Genomic DNA, 15,894 nt, shown 5'->3' with positions numbered 1-15,894 from the left:
AAATAAATTTCTAAAAACACAAAACATGCCCTTTCTGGGCAGACTTCTGAAACAAGGGTGCTGCCTCATACCAAAGGATTAGTTTGTCTAATTACAAGTTGTTACTAAGATGTTCACCTGACAAATGACTAGGCAATAGGAGTATTCATTTCAAGAATGCTGTGATTTTCTGTGTGGGTAATTGTAATAGGGAAACACTTCCAATATCTCATCAGGTGATCCAGTTAAATTAAGAGCATAGTTTGCCCTCAAGATGAATGCAGAGGATTTTCACTTAAGTCTGTGGCAATTACACATGTATCTTCCCAAACCCATAATCTTGCCAAAGCAAATGTGTTCCACCCACACTTACAAAAGTTAATTAAATTTGACTCAAACATTTTAACCTAGGACCGAAGCTGATAGAGGATCACAAAAGCATTCACAGTTCCAAAAACTATATATTGTACATTGAACATAGTAAGAGGAAAGAGAGGAGAGAGGTTTCCAAAAGAAGCTGATCTGAAAACATTCTAGTTTGTATGAGGGACAACAACACAGTAGTACAGGCAGTATGAATACGACAAATATTTATATACCACTTTTCAACAAAAGTTCCCAAAGTGGTTTGCATAGATATAAATAAATTAATAAAATGGCCAGTTAAGTAAGATCTCAAGTGGACACAGCATCTAATCAATGTATACAAGGTTTAAAAGCTGTAGCACAATTTCTTAAGCTTTAAAGAGTTCTGGCACTTCACACACTTAAATGTTTGATTGAAATGATAGCAAGAGAGTGATAGCAGTTCTACTTTTTTTCAAATAACATTGGGCTAATTAATTACATAGTTAACCATATATTCATGCCACAAATAATCTGCAGGTTTTAAACTAGGGACATCCCTGTTGTACCACTTTCTGTTATTTACTCTAGAACAGTGAAATCCAAAGGGGAAAAACAGTGATAGAAGTTAGGTTTATTTTGGAACTCCCAGCAGTACAAAGCTATTCAGCTTAACTCTGACAGCATGGAAGATCTGTGTAAAACTGCTTTGGGGTATGGAATGTATTTTCTTTAGAAATCGATTTCCTCTGTCACTATTTATTGCTGCATGTTACTTAGTAATTCTGAGAAGCTGCATGGAAAATCACAATGTTACACTTGTTAAATTGACCCTGTGAGGTTAGGACACCAGTGGACAGATCATCCCAAGAGGCAATTCTGCCAAAATGAATGTTTTACATATCACCATTAAACTCAAAGGAAATGCAAAGTTGGTTGTATCATATCCTGCACAATTTTCAATTGGTTGTGTGCAGTCCTGTATATAAAACATCAACTTGTTTTATTTTCCTGCAACTTTCTATTAGTATGGGATATTTATGGCCCTTTAAACAAGGAATGTTTCATAGTTAAAAAGTTAGAAGACATGAACAAATTTTCTCTGCAAATGGAAACAGAGCTTTGCGGTGACAGTCTAAGTATGGAACCTCTACTGGTCTATGGAAGGGGAGGAAACACAAAGAATGGCTTCTGTTTCCCTTGTATCCATGCATGTGTATATGTACATATGTGTGTACACACACACACACACACACCCCACTTCCCCTCGCTCCCTTATAGCGTAAAAAATCAGAAGCATTTTCTTGTAAAGCTGTATGCCCTGACTCAAGTCAATGAGTACACATTTTACTCATATCAATAGCAAAATGGAAGGCTGCCAGTTTAGTGTCTTGGCTGACATTCAAGCATGCTGACTGCTGAGCTTTATAGCTTCTGAGTTCACTATAAAAAACATCAAAACATCCCTCTCAAAATGACTTCTGAGAGTACCTCCTCTGTAAGTCAGGCTCAAGGATTTTATGTATGTAAATAGTATTTAGCTTTATTTTAAAAGATAGGTTGTAGGATTTTTTTAAAAAAAAACTACAGAGTTACAATATAGCTTTATATTTTATCCAGCCAAGCAATTTTCCCATGTATAGCTACAGCCAGAAAAGTGAGTGTTTTAGAACTACTTACATGTTCACGTTACTTTAAAAAAAATGTATATCATAGAACATAATCCCACAACTGTGAAAGATGGAACAGAATGGCTGCACCCTTCACACAGAGCTTTCAGCCTCAGAATACAGGCTACAAAAAATTCATCCAGTTGAATCCAAGCCAGAAGCTCCTTAAAGTCCCACTATCCCCAAATAACTCATCACTGACAACATAATTAAAAGAGGCTTCCCACTGTGTGCACAATTTGCACATTTGCTGTCAAGAAAACCAGATGTTGCAGATAAAACTACCTGCAAAGTTGATTCCTGTTCTTTTGGAATCACTTTTATAGCACAATGTACAATACTTCTAATCAACCAGATATGCGCCATAAAACAGCCAAATTTAGATATGTACTCACACTGCATATATGGTACAGGACTAATTTGACTATTTAAAATGGTTTCCTGGATAACTAGACATTGCACTAAGAGTGCAGAGGAAGGCTTGGCTCATGGTTGAAATTATATCCCTTAGGGACATCTACATAGTATTTAACCACAACAGATAAACTTAGTTTCTCTCGAAGTGAACTACTAACTGCTTCAGCTGATGAGTGTAAGACTGAAGTTTGGTATGCATTCTCGGAAACATGACGGGGAATGATAAACTAGCTTTACAACTTTCTTTTTAAAAATACAACTTTTAAACATACAACTTTCTTTTTAAAAAATGGAAGAATTATTATTTAAAATAATTAAATAATTAAATCTGTGTTATTTTACCTCAGTGAAAACTATAGTCAGTCAGTAGTGGGCATAATTGATGTTAATCACTGTAATATCTATTTACCTACCATATAGCCAGAGATCACATTGCATTCACTGGCCTCTTTCCACCTTACCTCACATATGGCTGTCTAACTCCCATTCAACAGTGGAAGAAGAGAGTGCTAAAACAGAACTACTGGACTATATTTCATGTCTAGTTATAAATATGCTACTTCTAAAGTTTTATATAGCTGATTTGAAAACTGTGGTCTTACGGTGTGTTGACACTAACAAGTTCCTTCCTGCGAGAAGGCTAAGGCTGTCTCTCATCTACATGAAGTGCTCTCCTGTTGCTCTCTGTGAGGATGGAGTAATGCTCATGCCAACAGAAAAACAAAAACAAAATCACATGTGAGCCAAGATTCTAGTAGCAATAGGGAGATGGTTTGCATGTTTGAATGTACCTCTGTGGCAAAGAGTCCCCGCACATAGACAACTAGCATGTGCAGAAGGTTTTTTTGGAGAGACAATTTTGTGGATTGTCCCCTTCATCCACTGGCAGCTTGAAGTATATGAGTTGAAAACAATATTACCTCTCAATTTTGCTGGATGTCTATTCAGCAGAATCAAGAGTTGATCCTTGATGGGTGAGTGATTAACATATTCTCAGATATAAGCTGTTCAAAAGCACGCATTTATTCCTGAACATCCCCTCCATTAATCTCTGTTTAACTTTACTCACATTAATGAAGCTTAAGCTAACATTACATGTAACTGTATTTGCATGCAATCTGCATATGTCTTGCTAACCCACTTCCACTGCTGTCTCTCTCTTCCTTTTATCCCAGGATTGTTCTCATCTTAAGACAAGGGATCTATTTGTTTTTTGTGATGCCATAAAGCATCACGTACATCATTGGAACAACAACAAATTTGTTTTGTGAGATTAGGCAATTTGCATGAGGCTCTATTATTTTCATATTGAAAATATTTTCTTTCGGCTTATTTTAAATCCCTATATTGACAATAGCAGTTTAATCAAGTTTTAAAAACAAAAACTGGCTATTTCTAACTTATGCTCTCATAATTTTAGCTGGCACTTCAAGGAATATGTGGTTGAGAACTAACCTCAGACAGTTGTCTGGAGAAGAACAAATTTTTTCCCATGCCTTCACCACTATAGCATGTACTAACCGCAAGTATTCAACCTATCAAGTTGAAGGTTTACACTGCGATAACTTGATTGAAAATAATATAATGTCTGATGTCTGACTAGCTGCAAGAGGAATGCCTGCTGAGCAGAGATTTGCTGAAGGGAAATTGTACAACAGTATGTAAATCTGAAATATACTTAAGATACAGAGCAATGCAATAAACTCTCTAAACTGAACATTTAAAAAATTTAAGGATGATTTCAGACTGTCCCAAATCATCTAGTTAATCTTACCAAGTCATTCTTAATATAGTCAGTTTTCTAGAACAGGCATATTTTACAACTTCAGATCTAAATTGGCATCCAGTACAAAATGCCATGGGGGGCGAGGACTGCAGGAGTATAAGGGATAGCCGACACCATTCTCCCATATTTCTTCTGAGCTTCTAGCAAAGGACAAGGTTAGCACGATGTATGCTGAAACTTACAGCTAAGAAGTGCCACAAACATAATGCTTCATCATGTCTCAACAGGAAACTCCTGATTGTAGCTATAAAAGCCAGAGAATTCTGTTGCACATGACATAGGGCAATAAATCTGGAAACCAGAAAAGTCTCAGAGGAAATAACTCCCAATGCTACTCTGTCAAGAGGAGTTTTTAACAAACAACAGGATTAAAAGAGACATAAAAGAATAGATAAACAAGTTAGGTTCCCTTTTTGTATAAGAAAAGGTGAACACATTTAAAAGGCCTTCCAACAGATACACTGCTCAGACATTCCTCTAGAACAGGAGTTGGCAATCTTTGGTACTCCAGCTGTTGTTGAACTACAATTCCCATGATGCCCAGCTACAATACATTGTGGCTGGGGATGATGATGATGATGACTGATTCGATTTCTATACCACCCTTCCAAAAATGGCTCAGGGCGGTTTACACAGAGAAATAATAAATAAATAAGATGGATCCCTGTCCCCAGAAGGTTCACAATCTAAAAAGAAACATAAGATAGACACCAGCAACAGTCACTGGAGGTACTGTGCTGGGGGTGGATAGGGCCTATGATGGGAGTTGTAGTTCAATAACAACTGGAGTGCCAAAGGTTGCCTATCCCTGATCTAGAAGTACTAACACTGTTCTCCATGCTCTAATTTTAAAATAGAAGAGACCTCTCAATGGTCACGCCTATATTTCAAAATGCCTTGCAACACATTACTTGTGTGGAATAGCTGGCTGTTGGTTACCCAGCCATGAGCCAGATGCAACCATACAGGGTTAGCAGGGCTGAAGGAAGTGATTTAGAGAAGGGTAGGAGCTGGAGGACATCTATATTTCTGGCCTAATTGCTGATTCTATACTCTGCCGTACTGTCATAAGCAATGAGATGGGCTCATATAGTAAGTATAAATACCAAAGGGTCAGGTTCAGCAACCAACCAACCCATGGCTAGGTAACACCAGGGAGAACAAAGAATCTTCATAATTACTATTAGAATCTTGATATAGATCACTGTTGTCATGTTGATCCCAATGAATAAATGAATATATATATATTTGTTGTCTCAACCATAACAAATTTTTCATGCTCGTTTAAGAAAATTTCTTATAATGGCATCCAAAGCCATGTCTAAAAATGAGAACTAGTAACTTTGATTAGTGTACAACACAGTGACTGACCTCTAGACAAGCACTGCCCTAGTACAAACAGTGATGGGTTACAGACGAAGGCTGTGCCTTTGTGCAAGCAGAAGGAGGAGTCATTTTCCATTATTTCCTTCTCTCTGAAATGCACTGTGCATTATGGAAATATATCCCTGAGGATTGTGTACAGTGCTCCCTCTAAGGTGGTCATGTGTGTGCACGCTCACACATTTTTTATGTCCACTCAGTTAATTTTAGATCCCACCCAGGTTGAATCAGGAAGGTCCCGCTCTGAATGCATGTGTGCACACACTGCCTTGATACTGCTGCCTAGAACAAAACTCATTCCGCTCACAGATTTTAAAAAAGAGAGAGAATACTGGTTGTGTAACCCTCGGGGACATATTTTAATGATGTGCAGTGAACTTCAGAGGGAAGATGATCAAAAATCACCCTTCCCACCATTACCCATTGTATGACAGTGCAGCTTAATCTAGTAGTCAGCACTGTTGTACCAGCACAGCGCTCATCTGGAAGTCAGCCATTAAGTTTATCATAGGGGCTGTGGGCTTTTAATTTCTTTCAAAAATGGATAATCCCTTGTTCATCATTGTAGCAGATTTACCAAGTCTTTGTCTTCGAGCAAACCCACATGAGGGGAAGAAAAATGCTGAATCATCCCCTCCATGCTATCAGAACAAAGGCTTCTCCCCCCAAACTTTACTTTATTTTCAAATAAAACATCAACTCTTGTCACTTCTATCTGACTCAGTTCTTTAGCCGCCATCCCTGAAAAGCCTGTTTCAGGAACAGGTAGCTGCTCAGTATCCTCTGCCATGAAGACAGATGCAAAGAACTCATATAGCTTCTCTGCAACCTCCATATCCTCCTTAATAATCCCTTTCACTCCCTCATTATCCAATGGTCCAACCGCCTCCCTGGCAGGTTTCCTGCATCTGATCTATTTCAAGAATTTTTGTTGTTGTTCCCCTTGATACTTTTAGCTAAATGTTCCTTAAACTCTCTTTTTGCCTCCCTTATTGTCACCTAGCATTTCTGTTGCCAGAGTTTGTGTTCCTTTCTGTTCTCTTCATTTGGATAGGCCTTCCAATTTCAGAAGGAAGTCTTCTTCCTTTTTATTACTTCCCTGATGTTACCTGTGAGCCATGCTGGCATCCTCCTGGACTTTATTTATTTATTTAACATATTTTTATACCGCCCAAAACTTACTGTCTCTGGGTGGTTTAAAACAAAATAAAAAACAACATTAAAACATTAGTTAAAAACAAAAACAAAAACTGACTTAGTGGTACCTTTCCTCCTTTTGGGTATACAATCTAACTGGGCTTCTAGTATTATGGTTTTGAGTAAACTCCATGCATTCTGGAGCGAAGTGACTCTCCTGATTTTCCCTTTCAGCTTTCTTTTCACCATACTCCTCATTTTGGAGCAGTTGCATCTTCTGAAATTCAAAGAGTCTGTGTTAGACTTCTTTGGTTATTCTCTCCCCACATGAATGTTGAATTTGATTCGCACTATGGTCACTGTTCCCTAAAGGGTCAATGACACTGACATCATGCTTTTGGGCACAGACTGTTGTTACGTTACAGTTTAGTTATGTTACAGGTACACAGTCCTAGACCAGTTGCAAGGATATACAGAGCACACAAAAGCAAAATAAAAGTCTAATGTATACTGACTAATAAACTATTCCCTAGGCTAAACTCTTCCAGAAGCCAAAAAGCCCCGGCTTCCTTCTCCCTTGAACTCACCCCAAACTCCAGGATTGAGAATTCAAGCCCCTGCAGTCCTATCTTCCAAGATCTGCAGTCCTCCTTTCTGCAGCCATTTCCATGGCCACATATCCAGTTGCAAGCCCAACTCAGCTTCAACTGAACAAAGGAAACTTTCTCTTCCTCCTCATGGTCCCCTAGGCCCCACCCACCTGATGTCCTGATTCCTGGACTTTACCAGCCTGTCAGTCAGGACAGGGTTCACTTCCGGTTCACTCTTTAGGGGAAAGGAGGGGCTGACCACAGGCTGATCATTACAATAATAAATGTTTGAACTCTTAAAAGGTGTCCATAGAGATGTGCAAAACATTTTGAAACACTTCAAGCTCAAAATGGGCCAATTCAAGTGTTCAAAGCTCAAAACAAAATGCCCTAAAAATAAGCGACCTGTTTCAAACGCAAAACAAAATGACCCTGTTTCAAATTGAAACGTTTCAAGCACCATTTTGGAGGCCTGTTTTTTCTGGGTAAAATGGTCTACTGATTGGGGTCGGTGAGTGGACCAGGCTTCCTCTCCAGACTTAGCACGTTGGCCAGACTCAGAGAGTAGACCAGGCCTCTACCTGGGCTTAGCATGTCAGCCTACCTTAGAGGACTGGTCTACTGGAAAGACCAGTCCTCTGAGGTTGGCCAACATACTTAGTCTGGGGCAGAGGCCTGGTTTACCCACCTCAAGCAGTGGGTAGATCAGTTCTCTGAGGTGGACCGACATGCTAAGTCCAGGGAAAAGGCCTAGTCTATCTGCCAACCCCAATCAATAGACCAGCTCTTCCCAGAAAAACAGCCCTTCAAAATGGCGCTCGAAACACTCAAAACACTTGAAACATTTCGAATTTGTTTCATTTCATTTCAAGCTTGGCCGCTGTTTCAATGAAACTTTCCAAGCATTGCCCGTTTTGTCTCAAGCTCGAAACAAAACCCAAAGTCCATTTTGTGCATATCCCTAGCTGTCCAGAGGCCACTATTTATCTGAAGTTCCTTCCACCCATGACCAGTTTGCACTATCCATAGCTGGGACTTTGCAATCTTTCCATTCGGCTAGATGAAGACTTCAGCATATGCAAAAGCTATTCCAATATCATAACTCACTATCAAGGCATATAATAACCTAACTCTTTGCCTTGATAACAAATGTAGGGATTTCTTTGTCCTTCCTATTGATTTACTGCAGAACATACTGCAGTCACATAAGTAGCCCTCCTTCCTGCATGCACCAAACATCTGTATGTTGATCATATCATCTGCAGAAAGGTCTACATTTGTAGACCCCAATGTACAAAGGTTCGAATCACCCAATTGGCATAATTGCGTACACCCCAATGCAAATCCTATGGCCAAAATGTGCATATTGGACACATGGAAGGAATAGGGATTAAGCACTACAATCATGATTTCCCCCAACTCCTACTCCCATCATCATGTGCAGGATTGCAGAGTTGTAAACTTACAGTATTTTTGAGATTCATTTGCAATCATGTAGATTGGCCACCAGATGTCTCTGCACTGTAGTTAGAACTTCAGGAAAAGACAGTTGCTTTAACTTAAATGAACAAACAAACACGGAAGTTATCTCCTGGTGTTTCAGTGCTGCTCTCTCCAAAGAGTGTGATATCGAAATCAGATGATAAGAATCAGGAAGCCAGATTATGTGAACAAGAAATGCTAGAGGTAATATTCTTCACATGGGAATAACAAGATTTGACAGTTATTTAGACCAACACTTTTGCAGGAGAGTTCCGCCTACAGACTTTTGTTGCCATATGACCTAAACTTGTTGGAGACAAATCCACATGTTTATTTATTTATTAATTAAATTTATATCCCGCCCAAACATATGTCTCTGGGCGGCTAACAATTAAAACATATATAAAAATTAAAACAATGCAACATATAACACATATATAAAAGTTAAAACAATACAATAATTCAAAAACCATAAAATTAACAAACAGTATTTTTAATTAAAAACCTGAGAAGGCTTGGGTTAAAAAAAAGGTTTTCAAATGTTTTTTAAAAAATAGCCAGAGATGGGGACGATCGTAACTCAGCATGTTCCATTTGCTATCTTTAATATGATCATGTAACTAGTGCTGATCCTAAAGCCCTGTCAGGTCACTGTCAAGCACCTTCACAGCTATCATCTGCTCTAGACAATTCTCTCTAAAGAGAAAAAACAGCCAGATCTGCAAATGCCTTGCACTTCTGGCTGTTGAGCAGCTACAGTAATGGCCAAAGAAGAACTTACACAGGAAAGATTTGTAAGCTGGATGTGCCAAAGTTTGCAGATCTTTCCTGTGCAAGTTCCCCTTTGGACATTGAAACAACTTCACAACCATTGAAAGCACAAGGCACTTGTGTATCCTACTCAGGGTATGTATGTATGTATGTATGTATGTATGTATTTATTTATTTTTGCATTTATATACCACCTTTCGTTAAAAGATAGCCCCAAGGAGGTTTACAAAAGTTAGAAACATACAATAAAAACACAATAAAAACATCATGCTAAAAGTATAAAAACATATAAAAACAGGCATAAAACAATACATCAGATAAAAACACCCAGAAGCAGCAGTAAAAACGATTATGTAAAAGCCTGGGTAAAAAGCCAAGTCTTTACAAGCTTTCTAAAAGCTGTGATGGAGTCCGAGGAACGAATGGCCACTGGGAGAGCATTCCAGAGTCTGGGGGCAGCAACAGAGAAGGCCCTGTCCCGAGTGTACGACAGCCGGGCCTCTCTCATTGTCGGCACCCGGAGCAGGGCCCCCTCAGATGTCCTCGTCAAGCGGGCAGCAACCCTTGGGAGCAGATGGTCCCTCAAATACCCCGGGCCCAAACCATTTAGGGCTTTAAAGGTCAAAACCAGCACCTTGAATTGGACCCGGAAACGAACTGGTAGCCAGTGCAGTTCTTTCAAAATGGGGGTGATATGTTCCCAACGGGCAGCTCCGGATAAAACCCTCGCTGCCGCATTTTGCACTAGCTGCAGTTTCCAGATATTCTTCAAGGGCAGCCCCACGTAGAGTGCTTTACAGTAATCCAGCCGCGACGTGACTAAGGCGTGGGTAACCGTGGCCAGATCTGCCTTCTCGAGAAAGGGACGCAGCTGGCGCACCAGCCGAAGCCATGCGAAGGCACCCCTGGCCACCGCCTCCACCTGAGCTTCCAAAAGCAGAGCCGGGTCCAGTAGTACCCCCAAGCTGCGTACTTGCTCCTTCAAGGGGAGTGCAACCCCATCCAGAACCAGTAAAATCTCCTCATCCCGATTGGCTCTCCTACTGACCAACAGTACCTCCATCTTATCCGGATTAAATTTCAGTTTGTTAGCCCACATTAACCCATCACGGCCTCCAGCCCCCGGTTCAGGACATCCACCGCCTCCCTAGGATCAGATGACAAGGAGAGATAGAGCTGAGTGTCATCCGCATATTGCTGACAACTCAGTCCAAATCCCTGGATGACCTCTCCCAGCGGCTTCATGTAGATGTTAAACAGCATGGGGGACAAGACCGAACCCTGCGGGACCCCACAGGCCAACGGCCACGGGGCCAAGCAGTAATCCCCCAGCACCACCTTCTGGACCCTCCCCTCAAGAAAGGACCGGAACCACTGCAATGCAGTGCCTCCGATTCCCATACTCGAGAGGCGGCCCAGAAGGATACCATGGTCGATGGTATCGAACGCCGCCGAGAGGTCCAGCAGAACCAACAGGGACACACTCCCCCTGTCTAGTTCCCGGCGTAGATCATCCACTAGAGCGACCAAGGCAGTCTCAGTCCCATACCCGGGGCGGAAGCCAGATTGAAAAGGGTCCAGATAATCCGTATCATCCAAGACCCTCTGCAGCTGGGACGCCACCACACGCTCCATCACCTTGCCCCAAAAGGGAAGGTTAGACACAGGTCTATAGTTGTCCAGGCTGGTTGTCAACAGTCCTGCATTATGCAGGGGAAAGTGTTTGTCCCATTTGGGATGCAATTTTTCCCACTTTTAACCACTTTAAAAAAAATAAATTTTTAACTTTTAAAGCTGCCACTGAGTGACGGCGGAGTGGGACGTGGAGTGGGAGTGGGTGAGAGCTCTTCCACCTGCCAAACAAAATAATATGAATGGTTGCTGCTGAGCTGCTCTCTGGCTGCGGCAGGGGTAGGCTTTCTGGGAGGGAGGGAGGGATGAGGCCGGCGCGCGCCATGCGTGCTGAACTGAAACCAAAGCACTCACCAGTGAGTGAACGACACTGACCGAGCCGACTGAAGGAGGGGCAGTCTTTTGGACTTGGAGAGAAGGTGGTGAAAGACTGCCTTCCTCGAGCCCTGCCTTCCTCCAAATGAGGCAGACCGGCCGATTTTAGGCTTCTGTGCAGGCTAACTGAGAAGCCCCACTCCTAGGTGACTACGCTTCTGGCCTCCCTCAAGTCCCCATCCCAAATTGAGTCAACGCAATGTTGGCAACCCTAATCCTACTGGCTGCAGCTGCTATAATACCCACAGTCCCACTCAGAGACACATTTCCATACTGCCTATCTGGGATCATTTTACTGAGACCTGCCATGAAAAATGTTGTATATGGGCCCTTCCAGTAAAAGAATCTGGAAAGGATCATCCTGGATCATAATGATCAAGCCTTTTATTCTCTTATCTTGAGAAATCCCAGTTTCATGGTCCTGCTTGCAGTTGCAGAAGCCCAGCAGTGCATTGTACTGTTCTCTGGCTACCTTTAACTTGCTGTCTGGTCTTTCAGTGTGATCATTAGCCCCCACAGGCTGTCAGCCCTATCTTCACAATCTCTCCCTCCTGCTCCCACCTTGTCTCTTTTGAAGCCATCCCGATCCTCGTCCAGAAATCGAGGGATTTTCCACAGCTTTGCTGCAGCTTTTACTTGGGCTGAGTACCTACTCTGTGCATATTCACTGCCAAAACTTCCTTCTTTTGCCAGACTTTTTAGATTTTGATCCTTCTGAGCTAGTCTGGGCAAAGTAGAGTTACTGAGCTCATGCTGCTATGTCAATGAGGACTTCAGTTGGGTCATCATAGATATCATAATATTTATATAGTTTCTCATGGAATGCTTCTTTTAAGGATAAAGGAAAGGATACCGGAATGGATCTCAGGACTTTTACTGCCTAGGGTTAGGTGGGGCCTAAAACAAGAGATTGTGACTATAAATGGCACGTTTAAATTCTGTGGAGAGACATAGCCCATCCCACATACAGATGTGCTGGTAATATGCGCAAAAAATAGCACCGACAGAAAATATGCAATCTGGGTAAATATACTCTAAATGGCATCATCAAACATACCTCATTATTCTGCACTTCCTAAATGGGCAGTATTCTGCCTTTTAGGATCGACTATCAACAGTAAAGGATCCAGCAATCAAGAAATACATTGCAGATTAGCACTTGGTAGGTTTGCAATGAAGGCTTTGGAAAGGATATTTAGATGCTGTGACGTGTCTGTGCCTACAAAGATTAGAATCATTCGGACAGTGGTTTTTCCCATGACACTCTATGGATGCAAAAGCTGGACTTTGAAGAAGCAAGAGAGAAAAAGTATTGACACTTTTGAACTTTGGTGCTGAAGAAGAATTTTGAGGATACCATGGACAGCCAGGAAAATAAACAAATGGATCATAAAACAAATCAATCCAGAATTTTCACTCGAGGCACAAATGACCAGGCTCAAGCTATGATACTTCGGACACATTATGTGAAAAACCAGCTCCCTTGAGGAGTCCATAATGCTGGGGAAAGTTGAAGGAAAGAGATAGGGAGGATAGAGTCTTGTGGTAGCAAGCATTAATGGTGCCTTAGCTAAGCATGGTCTGCCCTGGTTTCCATTTGAATGGGAGACTACATGTGAACACTGTGAGATATTCCCCTTAGGGGATGGGGTTGCTCTGGGAAGAGCATCTGCATGCTTGCATGAAGGTCCCAGATTCTCCTGCCTGTAACCTTGGAGAAGCCACTGCCAGTCTGTGTAGATAATACTGAGCTAGATGGACCAATAGACTCTCAGTATAAGGGAGATTCCTATGTTCTTATGAAGAAGAGAACAACCAGAAGCAAGGTGGATGGACTTGAGTATGACAGCAATGAATGCACCACTGAGAGACCTTAAAGGCCAAGTTGAAGACAGATCATCCTGGAGAGAATCTATGTGGTCGCTAAGAATTGACACCAACTTGACAGCACTTAATCAATCAATCAAATGGGTTGATATAAACAGTTCAGGATAGTAAAAAAGTCTTCCCTAAAGCAATGATGAGATAGGACTTGAAATATTGACTACTGCTAAGAGTAATCTAAAGTAGAGTTTTGCACCATCCTTTACCTTGAAAACAATTATTATTGCAGCAACTCAGATTCCGGAAGAGGAAAGTATCTCTGTTCAGGACAACACTTATGCATTTATATAAATGCCACTCAGAACCAAAGGCTAAATGTTCACATGACTAACAGGCATCATAATTTTCAAAACATCCTGTGTGCCTAAGGCTGAAGTGAAGACTGAAAGTAAAGGCTGTGTTTTAGTAAGAAATTACTGAGCTCTGAGAAACTGGAATTCTTCCAGGAACAAGATGGCTGATTATTTTAATAGCAGAAAAATTAACAGGTATAGGTCAGAGATTAGAGATTATTTTCAACAAGGAATATAACCCAGGGTAGTTGTTCAAGAGGGTGGGGCACTACTGAACATGACAAATGTAAGAAGGCCAAAGAAAGTTAGGGGAGGAGATCTAGAAGAACAAAAACCAAATATAGTGCAAAGATTTCAGATATTAAGATAACTTGGCAAGTTAGCCCTGCTAACTTGGCAAAGAGGCACCTTTTAATGTGGTGATTCTCTTTATTTAGCAGGGGGAGAGTAACTGGCCCTATCCACCCCCAGCACAGTACTTCCAGTGACTGTTGCTGGTGTCTGTCTTACGTTTCGTGAGCCCTTTGGGGACAGGGATCCATTTTGTTTATCTTATTTATTTGTTATTTCTCTGTGTGAACCGCCATGAGCCATTTTTGGAAGGGTGGTATAGAAATCGAATAAATAAAATAAATAAAATATTCTTATAAGTTCAATTTCAGTCTACAGTAGGCAAAAATAAGAGATAAACATCTGATGACTATATACAATTTGGGCACTTTCCTGACATCTATCTACTGTTCTCTATTTGATCAAGAACTTATGCTACTATCACTCAGGAAACCAGCTTTTCCAAGCACTGTTTCAGTCACTAGCTGACATCTTAACGTAGCAGAGGCACACTAGGAAGACATATCCAACCTTAGGAACATAGGAAGCTGCCATATGCTGAGTCAAAGAATTGGTCTATCTAGCTCAGTATTGTCTTCACAGACTAGTAGCAGCTTCTCCAAAGTTCCAGGCAGGAATCTCTCCCAGCCATATCTTGGAAATGCCAGAGAGGGAACTTGGAACCTTCTTGCTCTTCCCAGAGTGGCTCCATTCCGAGGGGAATGCCTTACAGTGCTCACACTTCTAGTCTCCCTTTCATATGCAACCAGGGCAGATCCTGCTTAGCTAAGGGGACAAGTCATGCTTGCTACCACAAGACCAGCTCTCCTCTCCTAAGACAGCTTCTAGAGTACAATAGTGTGGAGGGTGGAGAGTGACTCTCTGGTCCTTGCTTCCCTCAGACATGCCCTTCCCACCCAAAAATATGTCCCTGAGGGCTGTGTAACACTTGGGAACATATTTTCAGGTGGCACAGGGCATTTCTGGGGGAAGCAAGAATTAGAGAAAATTGTCCCTTTCACTCTTCACACATCTGAGAAAGCTCTCCATAGTGCTCGTGCATCTTCCTGGCATGCATCTGCTTCATTAGTTAGGATGCCAGCCACTATTAGGAATTGTTGCTAAATAACTGAGTAAGTGTTGGAAAGTAATTTTTGGTAGTAATTTTCTCCCATCTCTCACTGAAAAGACAAGATAAGAGGCAGAGGAGTAATTTTCACACAAAGAAGGATTATTTTAGGTGCTATACTAGGTAAAAGTACTATTAGGATAGTCTATGATGAAAGAAAAAGGAATATTTCAGGATCCAGCCCTCAAATGACAAAACATATTCCAAACAATTAGCAACTGATGGGGACTTCAAGACTGGCACACCAAATAATAAAGACCTCACAATTACCCAGGAGTCAACAACTTCAGTGACTAAAGATAGACAGATAGTGATCTTCATAGGAAAGAAGGGTTTAGAGAAATTCAATTTCCTCTATCATCTGGACTCCTTAGATATAATAATAATCAAGGAATTTCTGATTCCTGCTGCAGATAACCACCCTCCCACACTTGAAACCTGAATATTGCCTACAATTCCAGAGAATCCACAGGGTACAGTCCCTTTAAATAAGGCACAGATATGCAGCTGGGCACTGAGCCAAAGCACCTTCTGCAACTGAACTAGAACTTGAGCTAAGTCAGACTCTAACCTGTGTGGAAACAATCTCTCTGCCTTTTATAATCTAAAACTACATATTCGTGCCCAACATACCATTTGTCTTCACTGTCTGTTCTGAGATCTGTTCTGGATTTCTGCTAGTAACCTTGGA

General features: G+C 41.3%; 1 protein-coding gene across 15 annotated transcripts in view; it reads right to left on the bottom strand.

The window, feature by feature from the left end:
- Nucleotides 1-15,894, bottom strand: part of ATXN1 (ataxin 1) — a 360,243-nt gene that overhangs the window by 94,450 nt on the left and 249,899 nt on the right. Inside the window, exon 1 of one of the 15 annotated variants that reach the window (XM_053246309.1) lies at nt 8,774-8,819. The exons of the other annotated variants lie outside the window; for them this stretch is intronic. The gene's annotated coding sequence lies outside the window, so the exon portion shown is untranslated. Of the gene's footprint in view, nt 1-8,773; nt 8,820-15,894 lie in introns of those variants that run through there. 15 annotated transcript variants of the gene reach the window in all.

The sequence above is a fragment of the Hemicordylus capensis genome, chromosome 4 (genome assembly GCF_027244095.1).
Source record: "Hemicordylus capensis ecotype Gifberg chromosome 4, rHemCap1.1.pri, whole genome shotgun sequence".
Lineage (NCBI taxonomy): Eukaryota > Metazoa > Chordata > Lepidosauria > Squamata > Cordylidae > Hemicordylus > Hemicordylus capensis.
This window is presented reverse-complemented; position numbering and strand designations above follow the sequence as displayed.